We start from the raw sequence: 13,660 nt of genomic DNA on the forward strand, positions 1-13,660 counted from the left end.
GGAGTTTATGAGTTCATATTTTATAATTAACGTTGCCAGCAGGGGAGTTTGATTAATACCGAGCAGTAGATTTTGAGCAATGTTCCATACAAATTGCCAAATTTAGCAATAAAATAAATTGGTTATGTGAACATAATTAGTAGGATGACTACTTAAAATTCAAAACCAAATGTGAATAATTCCAAATCATCTGAGCCACAAATCCATTATTTGTGTAGAAGGGGGAGAGGATAGCATTCGTGTTTTATTTTGCCCTCAACCACAATGTTATCCACCACCAAGCTGAACATAATGAAACTCCTACAATGGGCTGGGATGACATTTTAGAGCTATCTAGAAACACACATATATGCACATGTGTACACACATACACACACACACACAGAGGGAATGTAGCAAAAATAAGGAATGTTAAATTGCGAATTTTCATGATAAATCTGAAAACCTATAACACATTTTTAACAAATGCTGTGTTCCAGTTTTCTGACGTACTCTATTACATCAACCTCCGAGGCAAACTTACCCAGAGGAGCTTTTTACCTTTAAACAGCTTTAACCTTTAAACCCTTTAACCCTTTAACCCTTTAACCCTTTAAACCTTTAAACCCTACCTTATTGTCCCCCTGGACTTCTCCGAGCCTTTGCTGAAGTTCTTTAATTTCTTCTCCCAGATGTTTGTTTCGGTCCTGAGAATCTCTCAATAGTTGTGCAAGATTAGCCTGGAAATAGCGACACATGAAATTAGAACCTAACTGCAGAATCAGAAACAAAGGACGGGATGAATCCTGGGCTCCATGGGGCTTGTCAAGGCTGGTGCCCATCAGAGTAAACACACACAGGAAGGTAGCAAGGGTTCAAACAGGGCCACGACCAGGACATGGAGGAAAATCAAGTTGGCCGTGACCCTCAATTTGGGGAAGTTCTTTGCTTCCAGAATGGCTTCCGGAGGCCACTTGGACAAGCAATGGAGAGAGGAGTCTTACCTGACTCCCCTTCCCCCCCACCGCCAAAAAAAATCTTTTTAAGAGCTTATCACTAAAAATGTTGAAAACAGATACAATGTCCAATCTGAAAATTTAGGCCCATGACATTTGAAAAGCTTCATTTTCTTGTTTGGGTAGGTCCCTCACGCCCAACCTTCAAATATACAGTGTGTCCGTAAAGTTCATGTGCAATTTCCAACGTAAAACTTTTCTTAGTTGCACACCAACTTTATGGACGCCCTGTGTCTTGTGTACTGAGTTTTGTCTTTGCTACTTCCACGCCCAGGATTTTGATCACAACTCCAGGAGGCAGCCTGGGAAGAAGTCAGTGATAAGCCATAATTTCTGAAATTGGGATGCAGAGGAAATTCAAGCCTCCTGGGCTGGTCTTCCTACCTCTTACTTCCTTATTCTAGCTCACATAATACCGAACAGCCATCCCTGTCTTTTGGCTCCCAACTTTACGGTGTCATCCCTTTCTTAAGCTCTGCCTCTTGCCCAGACACGGGTCTCTCTGGTCAATGTGGCCGGTTCTCCACGAGCCTGCCCTTTCAGTCCAGCTCCGCCTCACGGCCTCATGCCCCCCTTTCCCAGGGCATACACACCCTTGGCCATAATCCTGTCCCTTTTCCAGGTTCCTTGAGCCTGAAATTGCCAACTCTCCCCATCTAGCTACCCACTTGTGACTCCCACCCACATTCCCCCTCACTCACCCAGCTTCTTGTGTACCGTGGTTCTTATGTTGCCAAGTGTAACTTGCTCTAAGTCTCACCTGAATTTTCAGCTTCTTATGGAACCTTACCAACAAGACACCACAAACAACTGAAAGGCAGAGATTCTGCCTCCTACGCCCTCCACTTCTACGTGTGTTGCTCCACACGGTGCCTGCGTGCCCACAAGTGTTCTAAAGTCTCGTGGTAGACACATGAAGGGGAAAGGAAGGAGGGAGGAAAGAGAGCAGTCAAAACACCACTTCTGGGAGAGAATCATTCACCAAGAGTCAGACAAGGGATGGTAAAGAAGACGTCCTGGGCTCCATTCCTATTATGGCCAAAGAAACCAAATCCAGAGACGTTAGGGGACTAGCCCAACTGCAGTGGCTAAATTTCCAAAGACTTGAGTGTAAATACTTGGAGGAATAGGAAACTATGTTAGGTACTGCAAAGGGAATGAAAGAGAAAGAACATAAAGATCAAATCTCTGCTCATCCCCGACTCCCCGCTTTATCTCATCTCTATACCCCACCTGCTGGGGTATCCTGTTGTTTCTACCTCTCGCTCACCTCCTTGGGTCCTTCCTCCCACATGTAGTACCAGGCCCATCCCGTCTCAGCACCAGGGCACTGTTCTCTCTCCTGGAATGGGAATGCTCTCCCTCCACACAGCCCCTGGGCTCATGCCCTCAGCCTTCTCCAGTCTTTGCTCAAAGGTCGCCATCTCAGCAGGCAAGGTGACTCTCCTAGACCACTCGATTTAATACTGCAACCTTCCCACCTTCCCTGGCACCACTTTCTTTTTTCTAGAGCATTTTCCATCCTTTAACACGCCACATCATTCCCTTCATGGTTTATTGCTCAGTGTTGATTTTCTGCCTCGCTCTTTCCTAAAACCTAAGTTCCATGAAGGGTGAGAATCTTTGTCCTCTCTCTCGACCTCTCCTAGTAGATGCTCCCACAAGTACTTTTTAAATGGGAGACAATAAGCTGAGTCTAGGGGTGATGGTCTCACCCTAGGGAGGGATCTAGAAAAATAACAGCAGCTACCAACACTAGAACCAGTGCCTGGCATGGAGTTTTGCACAGAAAAAACTCACCCCCACTGGCTGCACTTAATCAAGCCCTGATCTCCCACTCACTGACTGGTGAACATTAATCGATAATTCCATCTAAAGTTTCAGCCCCATATTTGTAAAACTCTTATCTTGTAATAATTGGGTAATGTTTGTTCTTGTAAGATAAAAATGTGGTAATGGATGAGGAAAATTAATTTCCATTTTGTAGGTAGGAAAGTAAAGAAACAAGAGACATTATGCCCAGCTGACTGTTCTTAGATATTTTCTGGATGGAAGGAACCATTCCAGTTCTGCCACTTACTGCCCTGAGTTTCTTTTCTTTTCTATTTTTGCAGTTTTTGGCCGGGGCTGGGTTTGAACCTGTCACCTCCAGCATATGGGACCAACGCCTTACTCCTTTGAGCCACAGGCGCCGCCCATGTGCTGTGTTTCTTAATCTATAAAATGGAGCTACAAATGTATATTGTAGGGGGTGACTGGATCCTTAACAATGAGCACAGAATACTCACCACTGTGCTCAGCATACAGTAGGTGCTGGTTAAAAGCTGGGTATGTCCATTGACTATGCCCTTCCAGTGGCTCCAACTCAAACTCTCAGTGAACAGAGACGTCTGGACACAGCAAAGACCTCCTTGGATACAGCTGGTGCCTTTGTAATCCTGCCTTTTCATTGTTGATTATTCATTCATTCATTTATGTAACAAATATTTACTGAGGGTCTTCCCTGTGCCAGGTGCTGGTTTAGAACTGGAAATACAGCAGGGAACAATACAGAAACCTTGCCCTTGCTAACTTGCATTTAATTGATGATATTGCATTAATTATATCCTATTACAATAGAGCTGTGAACCAAAATGAAATATTAAGCTCCCCAGATGACTGAGTGGACTCCCCTGTTGGCCAAGGGAGCTCCAGAAAAACCTTAAAGGTGAGTTTCTGGCTATGAGGAGAAGGGAGGTCAAGCACAATTCCTTTCGGCATTACTTTGCTATAATAAGATACTAAATCATTAACAGGCCTAAGGCCATGCAAGGCTCAGCTTAAACCACACCTGCAGACCACTGATTTGCTTAACAGATCACTTAAGATTTGGTAAATAACTTCAAACATTCCAAGCCTTTAGACCAAACTTCATTTCTATAACCAACTACAAATCAAAGGATCCTTAAGTCCACATAAACTCGTAAGCCCCCTCTTTCTTGGAGATGTCCCACTTTCTCAGGCCAAATCAATGGATGCCTTTTGGGGACTGCATATGCTCTTACACAGAAATCCTGTCTCCAGCATGTAGAAAATCAGACTGTAACTTGGCTACAGGGCACATTGTCTCAGGACCTACTGAGGCCATGTGCCCCTGCCCTGGCTGAGCACTGTGGTGAGCATTCTGTGTTCATCTTTAAGGATCCAGTCACACACATTTGGCTCAGAATAAACCTGTCCAAATTTTTTTTTTTTTTTTGGTTAATAGAATATATAGATTCAGTATTACAGATAATACATGTTGCAGAGAAAAATGAAAAAGGTGAAATGGGCTGGGCACAGTGGCTCACACCTATAATCCCAGCACTCCAAGAGGCTGAGGAGGGAGGATTGCTTGAGTTCAAAACCAGCCTGTCTCTACTAAAAATAGAAGAATTATCCAGGCATTGAGCCTATAGTCCCAGCCACTGGGGAGTCTAAAGCAGGAGGATTGACTGAACCCAGGAGTCTGAAGTTTCTGTGAGCTAAGCTGACACCATGGTATTCCAGCCTGGGGCAACAGAGTGAACTTTGCCTCAAAAAAAAAAAAAATGCAAAAGGGTGTGTGTGGGAAAGGGCCACAGAGGCCCCTGGGAAAAGGCCACACTTAAACCAAGACTTGAAAAAGGAGAGGGGGGTCTCGTGCATATCCTGGGCCAGGAGTTCTCGGCAGGGAAAAGGCAAACCAACCCATCTCACTCCCTCCACCCCCTCTACATCTCAAAACTTCCACTTGGGAGAATAGTTCAAGGCCACAAGAGCAGGCTGACCACAGGGACTGCAGTGACGTGGAGAGATGACTCAATTCTTGATTGTCCTGGTTCCCCTCCTCTGTCCACAGTTCTTCCTCCTTACACAAAGTGTCACATGTGGGTGGCCTCTGCCTTTTCTGCACAGAACTCCAGAATATTCCCCAGACATTAGCTCATTGATCTTTTTCCTACCAGATGGAGGGACAGGCCGCAGCAGCAGCAGCGTCTGTCCCAGGGGAGTGGCAGGAGGACAGCTCAGCGCTGGCTCTGTCCAGAGCCGGCTGCCACCTGCACACGTTCAGGAGAATCTCAGCATCCCCCTCTGGAGGAGACGCAGCAAAATTCACCCTGGCAGGAGCTTTCTTTTAACCCATGGAAGAGATGCTCAAAGAAATGCCGTTAAGAGCAACCATGAAAACTTAACAAAAGGTAACAGCAAAAAGATTCTACAACCTCCCGAATCTTTCCTCTTTGAATCAATATGCCTCGGGTCTTGGGTGGGCTGGAAGACCCTGACATTCGCTGCCCGACGAACCTGCCGTAGCTAAACCAGTACAATCCAACCTGTCAGGGGTGCAGCACCAGTTTTCTTTATCCAATCCATCATAGATCAGTACTTTAAACAAATATGATAAAAATGAATTACTAGGAAAATAAATGTCAGAAGACATCCAGATAAAAGCCGTATTTATTGTTCGATTTGACAGACATAAAATCTGCCGTCAAATTGCTGTACAAATTTCTAAACACGTCCTCTCAATTGCTGAACTTGTGGTGAACCAGATACAATTAGCTTGCAGCCTCGCACTGGTCCCGGGACCCCACTTTGAAAAGCATTGAGCTCACTCAGAGGTGCTCCTGGGTATCTGGATACTACAGCAAGGCAGACACCAGTAGAAACATCCGTCAGTGGTTCCAATGACAGTTGGGACAGAGGACAGAGATGCTTTAGGACACAACAATTTAGACACCCCGTGATGTGAGTATCAACCATTATTTACTCTGCAGCCTGGCCCGGAAAGAAATCTTCCAAAATAAAGTCAGGCATTTCTCCATTTGCCATAAAACAATGGTCAATTAAAAATCACAATGCCTCCATGCGAGTTCACAGTAAATCTACGCAGCTTTCAACTTGATCGCTGGGGGTACAGAGAGGTGGGGGAGTTGTCACTGCTTTAAAGCAGGTGACTGGCATTTTCTCTTACATTAAAGGGCTGGAATACTTGTCAACACACAATTCTCTTCTATTCAGTCCTTCCACCTCCTCACCTCCAAAACAATGACTTTGAAAACTAGAAAATGACTATTCTGATACGGTGCCTAATTCCTTGACATACACCTTAAGGAATAGAAAAAAGGGTAGTACATTTCAAAGCACTCAAAATAGAGGAGAAAAGTTCACACAATTCTTTTGACCAAAAATAACACCCATGACTCACACACATCCACTATAACAATCCATCAAGCTAGCACATGGAGCCTGCTTATAATTTATCAGCTATGCAGAGCGCTTTGTCTCCGTGTTATTGAGAAGGACTCTGTGACCATCAGTTAGAACGGCAGCTCTATGTAAAAGAAACATCAGGGAAAAAGTGGCAGACCGCCTACGATGGGGAAGGGTTTCACAGGGAAGGAAAACAAAACCAGGAGATTATTTCCTCTAAATCTCTAGGGCAGGGGGTGGCATAAATAGCAAAACATAAAAAGGTTTAAAAAGAAGCCCCTTTTAAATATTCAGATCTAGCTGGGGCCGACATTAAAGGTTGACATTTTCGCTCTGATAATAGCAGAAAGCTGAGTACAGTGGAATATACTGCGAATACGTATATTTAAGCCACTCTTTCTAGCTAGAGGTTTATCTATTACAACTGGGATGGGGAAGAGACGGAAGAGAGATTTGATGAACATGTAGCCAGGAGCTTCGAGGCTCCGAGGACATGACAGCTCTCCATGCTGCAACACCTTCTTTTGCAAGCAACAACTCAGTCCCCCATTACGAGCAACGTCCGCAGGAATTCACAAATGCCAGCCCCCAGTGTGGGAACTTGGGTGCCTTGGAAATTCTTTCTGTACAGCTGTTGTGCAGGCAGAGACCAGAGAGTTGAGAGAGCCCCTGGGTCTCACCCCAACTTCTTCTCTGGCTTTTTGCAGAAATTCTCACCAAGGTAGATTAGCCTCGCGTGATGAGAAGGGCGCCACCCTTCCAATTCTCAAGTCCTGCTGCATCCTGAACTTGACTTTCTGTCTCTATCACTGTTTCAATTCCCCTATAAATGCCACAAGAGATGTCAGGAGGGTTTATGCTACGGATGTCACATGATTTTTAAACTCTTAAGAACCAATGGGAGATTTTTAAATACAGATGGTCCCCAACTTAATGAGGGTTCAAGTTTCTCTTTCGACTTTGTGTCAGTGTGAAAGTGATATGCATTCCGTATAAACCACAGTTCAAGTGCCCATACAACCATATTGTTTTTCACTTTTGATAAATTACATGAGATATATGACACTTGATTATAAAATAGGCCTTGAGTTAGATCAGCGGTTCTCAACCTGTGGGTCGTGACCCCTTTTTTCCATTTGTAACACCGCGGCAATTAGGAAGGTCGAGAACCACTGGGTTAGATGATTTTCCCCACTGATAGACCAACGGTAAGTGTTCTAAGCCTGTTTTAGGTAGGTGAGGCTAAGCTGTGATGTTCAGTAGGTCAGGTGAATTACATGCACTTTTTATTTGTAATCTTTTCAAATTTGATGTGTTTATCAGGACGTAACCCCGCTATAAGTTGGGAAGTATCTGCAGAGTCATAAATCATGGTTGGCAATGACCATCACTGTTAAGGATCCCATTTCAGTGATCAACTGACGGATACTAGTTCACAAGGGAGGGATTTCAGGATAATAATTGTAAGAAAGCAGCCTGAGTGTGAGAGCTGGGGAGAAGACCTACTCCAGACCATTTTTCTGAGGTTAGAAATAAAAAGATGGCTATGAAAGGGATCAGGATAGGCCGCCCCAAATTATGCCACTTTGGCGTAAGGATTATTTTAAGCTGAAAGCAATTCACAATCACCAAATACAGGAAGAGTTCTCTGTACTCCCCCTTTCTGCCTAAAAGTAGGCATAAATTTCTGCTTGCAAAGGTGTCCCCTTCTCTACTACCCGAAAGAGGGGAAAGAATCCTATCACCAGAGATGGATAGTCAGCACCAAATGAGTCTTCATTAAAAAAAAAAAAAAAACTTATTAAAATAACCCTTCTTTTTCATTATTTCCTGCATATATGGCCTACTTTCCAACAACTTATCACCCTTTGCAGCCCGAACCCCCTTTCCTTTGTTAAAATGGTATATAAGCCCTGGAGTTCAACTGAGGTTAACCACTTCCTGACTTTTACATTTTCTTCTGTGGGTTCCTATTGCCTGAAAAATAATAACATTGTATACTTTTTCCTACTGTTAATCTATCTTTGGTCATTTAAATTTTCAGACCTCCATCACTGAACATAAAAGGGTTAGGGAGCCCAACAACAGCCACACATGACCCCTTTTTCCTCCTCCTCCTTCTCCTCCTAAGACAAAGCCACGAAGGACCTAGTTAGCCCCACCCCTGAGAAGTTCATACCTAAGGACACTAACTTTCTGGGTTGTAGAACTGGCCCACTCTCCTGTGGCCCCATATAACAGGGGTCTCTAACTACCCCTGGGCCCAGACATCACCTTTGCACTGCCCAGGCAGGTTGCTGTCCCTTTCAATAAACCTGGCCTGAACTTCTCCACTCTGGTCTCATCTCCAGGCACCACTGCTTAGACCTTTCACCTCCCACACAGGTAATAACAAAACAGAAAAAAGTGATAAAAAGGTTAAGATAAACTCTTGAACCTTGTGCTATCCCAGACATCAGACACAGGAGTTAGAGTTAGACCACCTGTTTTCACCTACGTTCTTCAATATGTCACACCAGCATTCCAAGCACAGTCCCTCATCCTGAATCTTCAGAAGTATTAAATACAATTACCCGTGAATAACACAGATTTGAAATGTGTGGGTCTATTTACGGATACTAATTCAGATCAAAAAGCATTATTCTTTGGATGTGAAGCCCTTGGATACAGAGGGCTGACTTTTCCTGTGGCGAGTTCCACAGGCCTTGAGTGGGCACAGATGTTAGTATACATGCGGATCCTGAAACTAATGCCCCTTATATGCCAAAGGATGACGGTACACATCGTTTTGGTAGCCTAACCATGGACAAGTTACTCTGCACTGTAATATAAAAATGATGTGTAACAAAAGATCCTCTAATATATACCTCTCAATTTGCAGACATACAAATCAGTACGGAAACTCGAAAATGAGAGGAAATGAGAGAGAGACAGAGAGAGAGGACAGACAAGGAAGCCCTTAAGCTTGACACTTTCTCCAGAAAAGTAAGGAAAAAAGAGAGTGAGAGAGTAAAAGTACAGAGACTCAATTTAGAAAAGGCTGCCCCACTATATGGTCTGAAAAATTTTTATTAAGTCATACTCTGGGCCTCTTAAATCCACACCTTCAATAGAGAAAGTACTAGATTAAGCAAGAATACATAAAAAAAAATCTTTGATGAAACATCAAGTGTTCTTGAGAGATGTGATTGATAGCGAATTTAATTGCAATTTCTACTCCACTGCTTCGGTCCAATGGCGACTCCTGTGTTAATAGTAACAGAGAAACTTGCTTTGCTTAGCAAGGGCCCCTATTCATAGCACCTGCCAAAGTGATGACCTCTGCTACAGCCACAGCTTTTTTATTTACAAAAAACAACCACCCGAGAGCTTATTCCAGACGTACTTTTGGGCTGTGCAAGGAACCATCGGCAGCCCACCCCTTCCTGCTAATCTCAAAACACACACTTGCAAGTGGCTGCATTTCTAGGCCCCACAGGCAAACACTTTTGAATAGATTTGGGAGGTTGCTATTTAAATAAATGTTTGCTTAATCTTGGGCATTACGATTCTGCCTCTCCACTTAGGGGCTCCGTGAATAGCTCCCCAGTTCTTTAGACTCAATGAGCCTAAAATTCCTCATCTATAAATTGGGGGGCTACTCTCCCCCTCCTTATAAAATTGTTGCAACGATTCAAAGAGTGAGCATTCAAAGAGTGCTCAGAATTAAGTTGCTGTTAGGATTCGAGAGGGGTCCAAGTGGCCAGATCTGGGATTTCTTCTGCGTTTCCCTGGTTTGACAGAAAAGTCATACCATTCAAAGTGTTATAAAAAGAAACATCTTAAAGCACTAGAGATCTCTGAAGTAAGTTTAGGTTCTGAGCATCAAACCAGGACGCATATACAAAGTCACTCTGATTTGCAGTCACAGGAGATTAAAACAAGCTTGACCAAGAAGACTTTTCTACTCAAATAAAAGGTTCCTTTCCAGCCCACAAAGGGCCACTCCACGCTCTGATTTTTCCAGGCTTGTCATCTCGGCTCATGTCACCGTCTAAATCAACCATCGCTTTCTAGAGGCAAGAAAGTAGCAGCTCCCTCCTAGACCAAGAGAGATACCTCCCCTGGTATGTCTGCTTGAGATCAAAACGGGAAAAGACAAAAGATCTTAAAGGTGGGTTCGACTGTTTACTCACGGAGTTTTCATGGGGAAATGTGCCTCCCTGACCCCAAAAAATCCCATCTGATAAGAAGATTAACCCAGAAATAATTTATACCTCCCTCCGTCGCCTTTGGAGGAATTGCTTGTTTAGCAAAAGAAAAATATTTGAAGGGTCGTTTGAGATCTTTCGGTGATCTCTCACCGAAGTGCGAAGGGGCGCTCTGTGTACGGTTCTGCCTGGAGTAACAAGGAGAAATTTTCATTTCAATGTCCCACGAGAAGCTATTAGTGCAATCGCTGTTGTCACAATTTCTTCCCAGCTTCTTTAACGGATGATTTGCCATTGGAAATTGGCTGTTTTAAAAAGGATTCCGTGTTCCAAAAAGAAAGCCTCGACAACTCTATTTCTAGAACAGATGCATGCGTTCTAGTCTGCCCGCTGAAGAAGAGACAAGAAAAGCAGGAAAAAATCACAAACAGGCATCAGCTGACACCAGAAAGACGGAAAAGGCTTCACCGGTAGAGCCTCCTCACCCTGCTCAGTTTCCTGTTCTCTACTGCTCTGAGCAGTGGGCTTTGAACAAGGCTCTTCATCTTGGGACTTTCCAAGTGGCCTGGACTGGAAATTAACTATGGTTCCTCCAGGCTCAGTCTAAAAGTCAGATATAGAACAAAAAACTTCAACTATAGTATTGAACTATGAGCTAGAGGACCTGGATTTGAATCCTGCTCTCTCAATCTTCCGTGTCTCCTTGGATGAGTCACAGGAAACGTCTACAACATCCAGTGTTCCTGGAGCACTCCCCAAGTACAAGCCAACGAGCATCATGAATATCGCCATGCAACTCCTCAGGAGAACTTCGTGAACACGTCTTGCATTTTGGAGAGGAGGAAACTGAGTCTCAGAAAGGTTAAAACAGCTCGCCCAGTGAGCAAGTGGAAGGGTTAAATTCGAATCCAGGTGACTGGAGGCCAGAATCGAAGCTCTTATTATTACTGCCACCTGCCACGCAGCCTCGTGACTTAAGGAAAGACACACCTGCCGTAGGACCTCAGCTGGGAGAGGACATGGCCACGTGCTCATGGACGTGGTCTCTGAATAGCACAGAGCCCTGCCGAGACTGAGGGTGTGGGATTACTTTCTGCCCTCAGTACATTTGGGGCAGAATCTCTTAAATGCAGCCCATGGAATGTCAAGGACTCTTAGATGGGCTAAAGAGGGTCCATGACCTCATGAACTTACATGCAATATTTTTCGTGGGCATGACTGTGGGCCTTTTCTCTTCTTTCTTTTTTTCTTTTTGAGACAGAGTCTCACTTTGTCACCCTTGGTAGAGTGCTGTGGCCTCATAGCTCACAGCAACCTCAACTCTTGAGCTCAAACAATTCTCTTGCCTCAGGCTCCCAAGTAGGGGGACTACAGGCACCCACCATGACACCTGGCTATTTTTAGAGACAAGGTCTCGCTCTGGCTCAGGCTGGTGATTGTGGGTCTTTTCTAAAGCAAAGGCTCATGGCCTACAATAGATTCTCAAAGGTATCAGTGATTCACAAGAGTCTCAGAACCACTGGTCCAGAGAAATGGAATTGAAACAAGGAGAAAGTCCAACAAGGACTAACTAAATCTCCCCCTCTGTGTCAAGAAACGAAGACAGGAAGAGTCTGGGAAGGACAGAGGGTAGAAATTCCAGGTTCTGAGTCAAGAAGCGGAAGCCACAGCTTCAAAGCCAGCGAGCAAGAAAATACGTCTTTCCCTTTGTACTGCGTGGATCTTGTGACCTCCGTGTCACAGCTGTTAACTCAGCAGCCGGCTCTTGTTCTGGTGTCTTATGCTTACACAAGGTGTATTTGCTTTGCAGCTGGAGGGGTAAATATTTCACCTGCTGTTCTGCCTTTGGGATAAATATATAATGTGATATAGGAGACCACAGGTCAGGGTGTGTGCCTCAACCTTCCCCCCACCCGCCACTTCCTGCTGATGAAACAGTTTAGAAAATAATCTTGCCTCTCCCTCTTCCATACTGGTCCATGTACACCCAGGCTGCCCATTTCCCGCCACACAGAAAGGTTCATTGTAACCATCGCTTAAACATTTAATGCTGCATTCCCCCCCACACACACATTTCCCCCTTCCGTCTAATAAAGAGAACATCCTAACAACACCTACCCTAAACCCAATTCCACACTGAAATATACTAACAGTACATAAAATTTAAAGCTGTAAGGTGCTTTTTTTTCATCCCCAAATCCTGGAACTTTCCCCCCCACATTTATCATGATCTTTTTTTCCCCCTTACTGAGTCAGAATTCCCTCCCTAACTTCGGGCTATATGTTTCTCTCCTTAGCACTGATTCCCATTCACCATCCTACGTACACCATTTTAATTGCTTTGTTTACTGTTTATAACATCCTTCCTAGAATTAAGGTGACCACACTAGACCAAGACACCTTGGGGAGTGAAAAGGGACACAGATCAACATGATGCCAGGACCAGAGGTGTAGCTGGAAAGGGTCCCGGGCACCCTGGAGGTGTGGCACCTTTTCTCCACGTTCCAAGCTCAGGGATTTGGGTCTGCCTTTGTGCAGCTCTGAGTCCTTCCTGTGTAAATCAGCTCTGGACCCCTGCAGGCACTGAGTTCTTCCTAAGTCGCAGTAGTTACAGTGAGAGCTCTGCCTGAGTGGCCCGCAAGAGCTCCGTCCCCAGTTTGTTCCCTTCTACCCGGGGGTGATTTCCATGACCTCCATGTGCTTTGATTTCCTCCTTTGCCAGATGGCAGGAATAATAATAATAGTGCCTTCCTGGCACGACTGTATTAGGATTAAATGAGATTATCCACAGCAAAAGTCTCCAATCCTCGCTAAGGTGAGCACGGATAACCCTGGCTGTGGTTATTACTATTTGTCTCCCTGAGACCGTTTTACCCGAGGCATGAAGGTACAAGGCTGTGACACCATCTGCTTGGCAACTGTAGAAGCTGCCTTTCATCAGCAGGATGCCTGACTCCACCCACCTGGTCCTGACACATACTCCTGGCCGGAGCTTGCTCCCTGGGACCTTGTTGCTGGGAATTGGGGCACAGCCTTTCTCTAGTGGGGTGGCAGCTGGCAGCCGCTCTTATTCTCAGGAGAAAGCAGCTCATAAAAAGAGATGATGACTGGCTCGGTGCCCGTAGCTCAGTGTTAGGGTGCCAGCCCCATGCACAGGGGCTGGTGGGTTCGAACCCAGCCAGGGCCTGCTAAACAATGACAACAATAACAACAAATAATAGCCGGGCGTTGTGGCGGGCACCTGTAGTCCCAGCTACTTGG

At 44.8% G+C, this 13,660-nt stretch overlaps 1 protein-coding gene across 1 annotated transcript in view; it reads right to left on the bottom strand.

Moving 5' to 3' along the window:
- Nucleotides 1–13,660, bottom strand: part of CCDC149 (coiled-coil domain containing 149) — a 59,616-nt gene that overhangs the window by 42,469 nt on the left and 3,487 nt on the right. Inside the window, exon 2 of the mRNA XM_003793504.3 lies at nucleotides 612–719. The gene's annotated coding sequence lies outside the window, so the exon portion shown is untranslated. The remainder of the gene's footprint in view (nucleotides 1–611; nucleotides 720–13,660) is intronic.

The sequence above is a fragment of the Otolemur garnettii genome, unplaced genomic scaffold (assembly GCF_000181295.1).
Source record: "Otolemur garnettii isolate 467f Iridium unplaced genomic scaffold, OtoGar3 scaffold00069, whole genome shotgun sequence".
Lineage (NCBI taxonomy): Eukaryota > Metazoa > Chordata > Mammalia > Primates > Galagidae > Otolemur > Otolemur garnettii.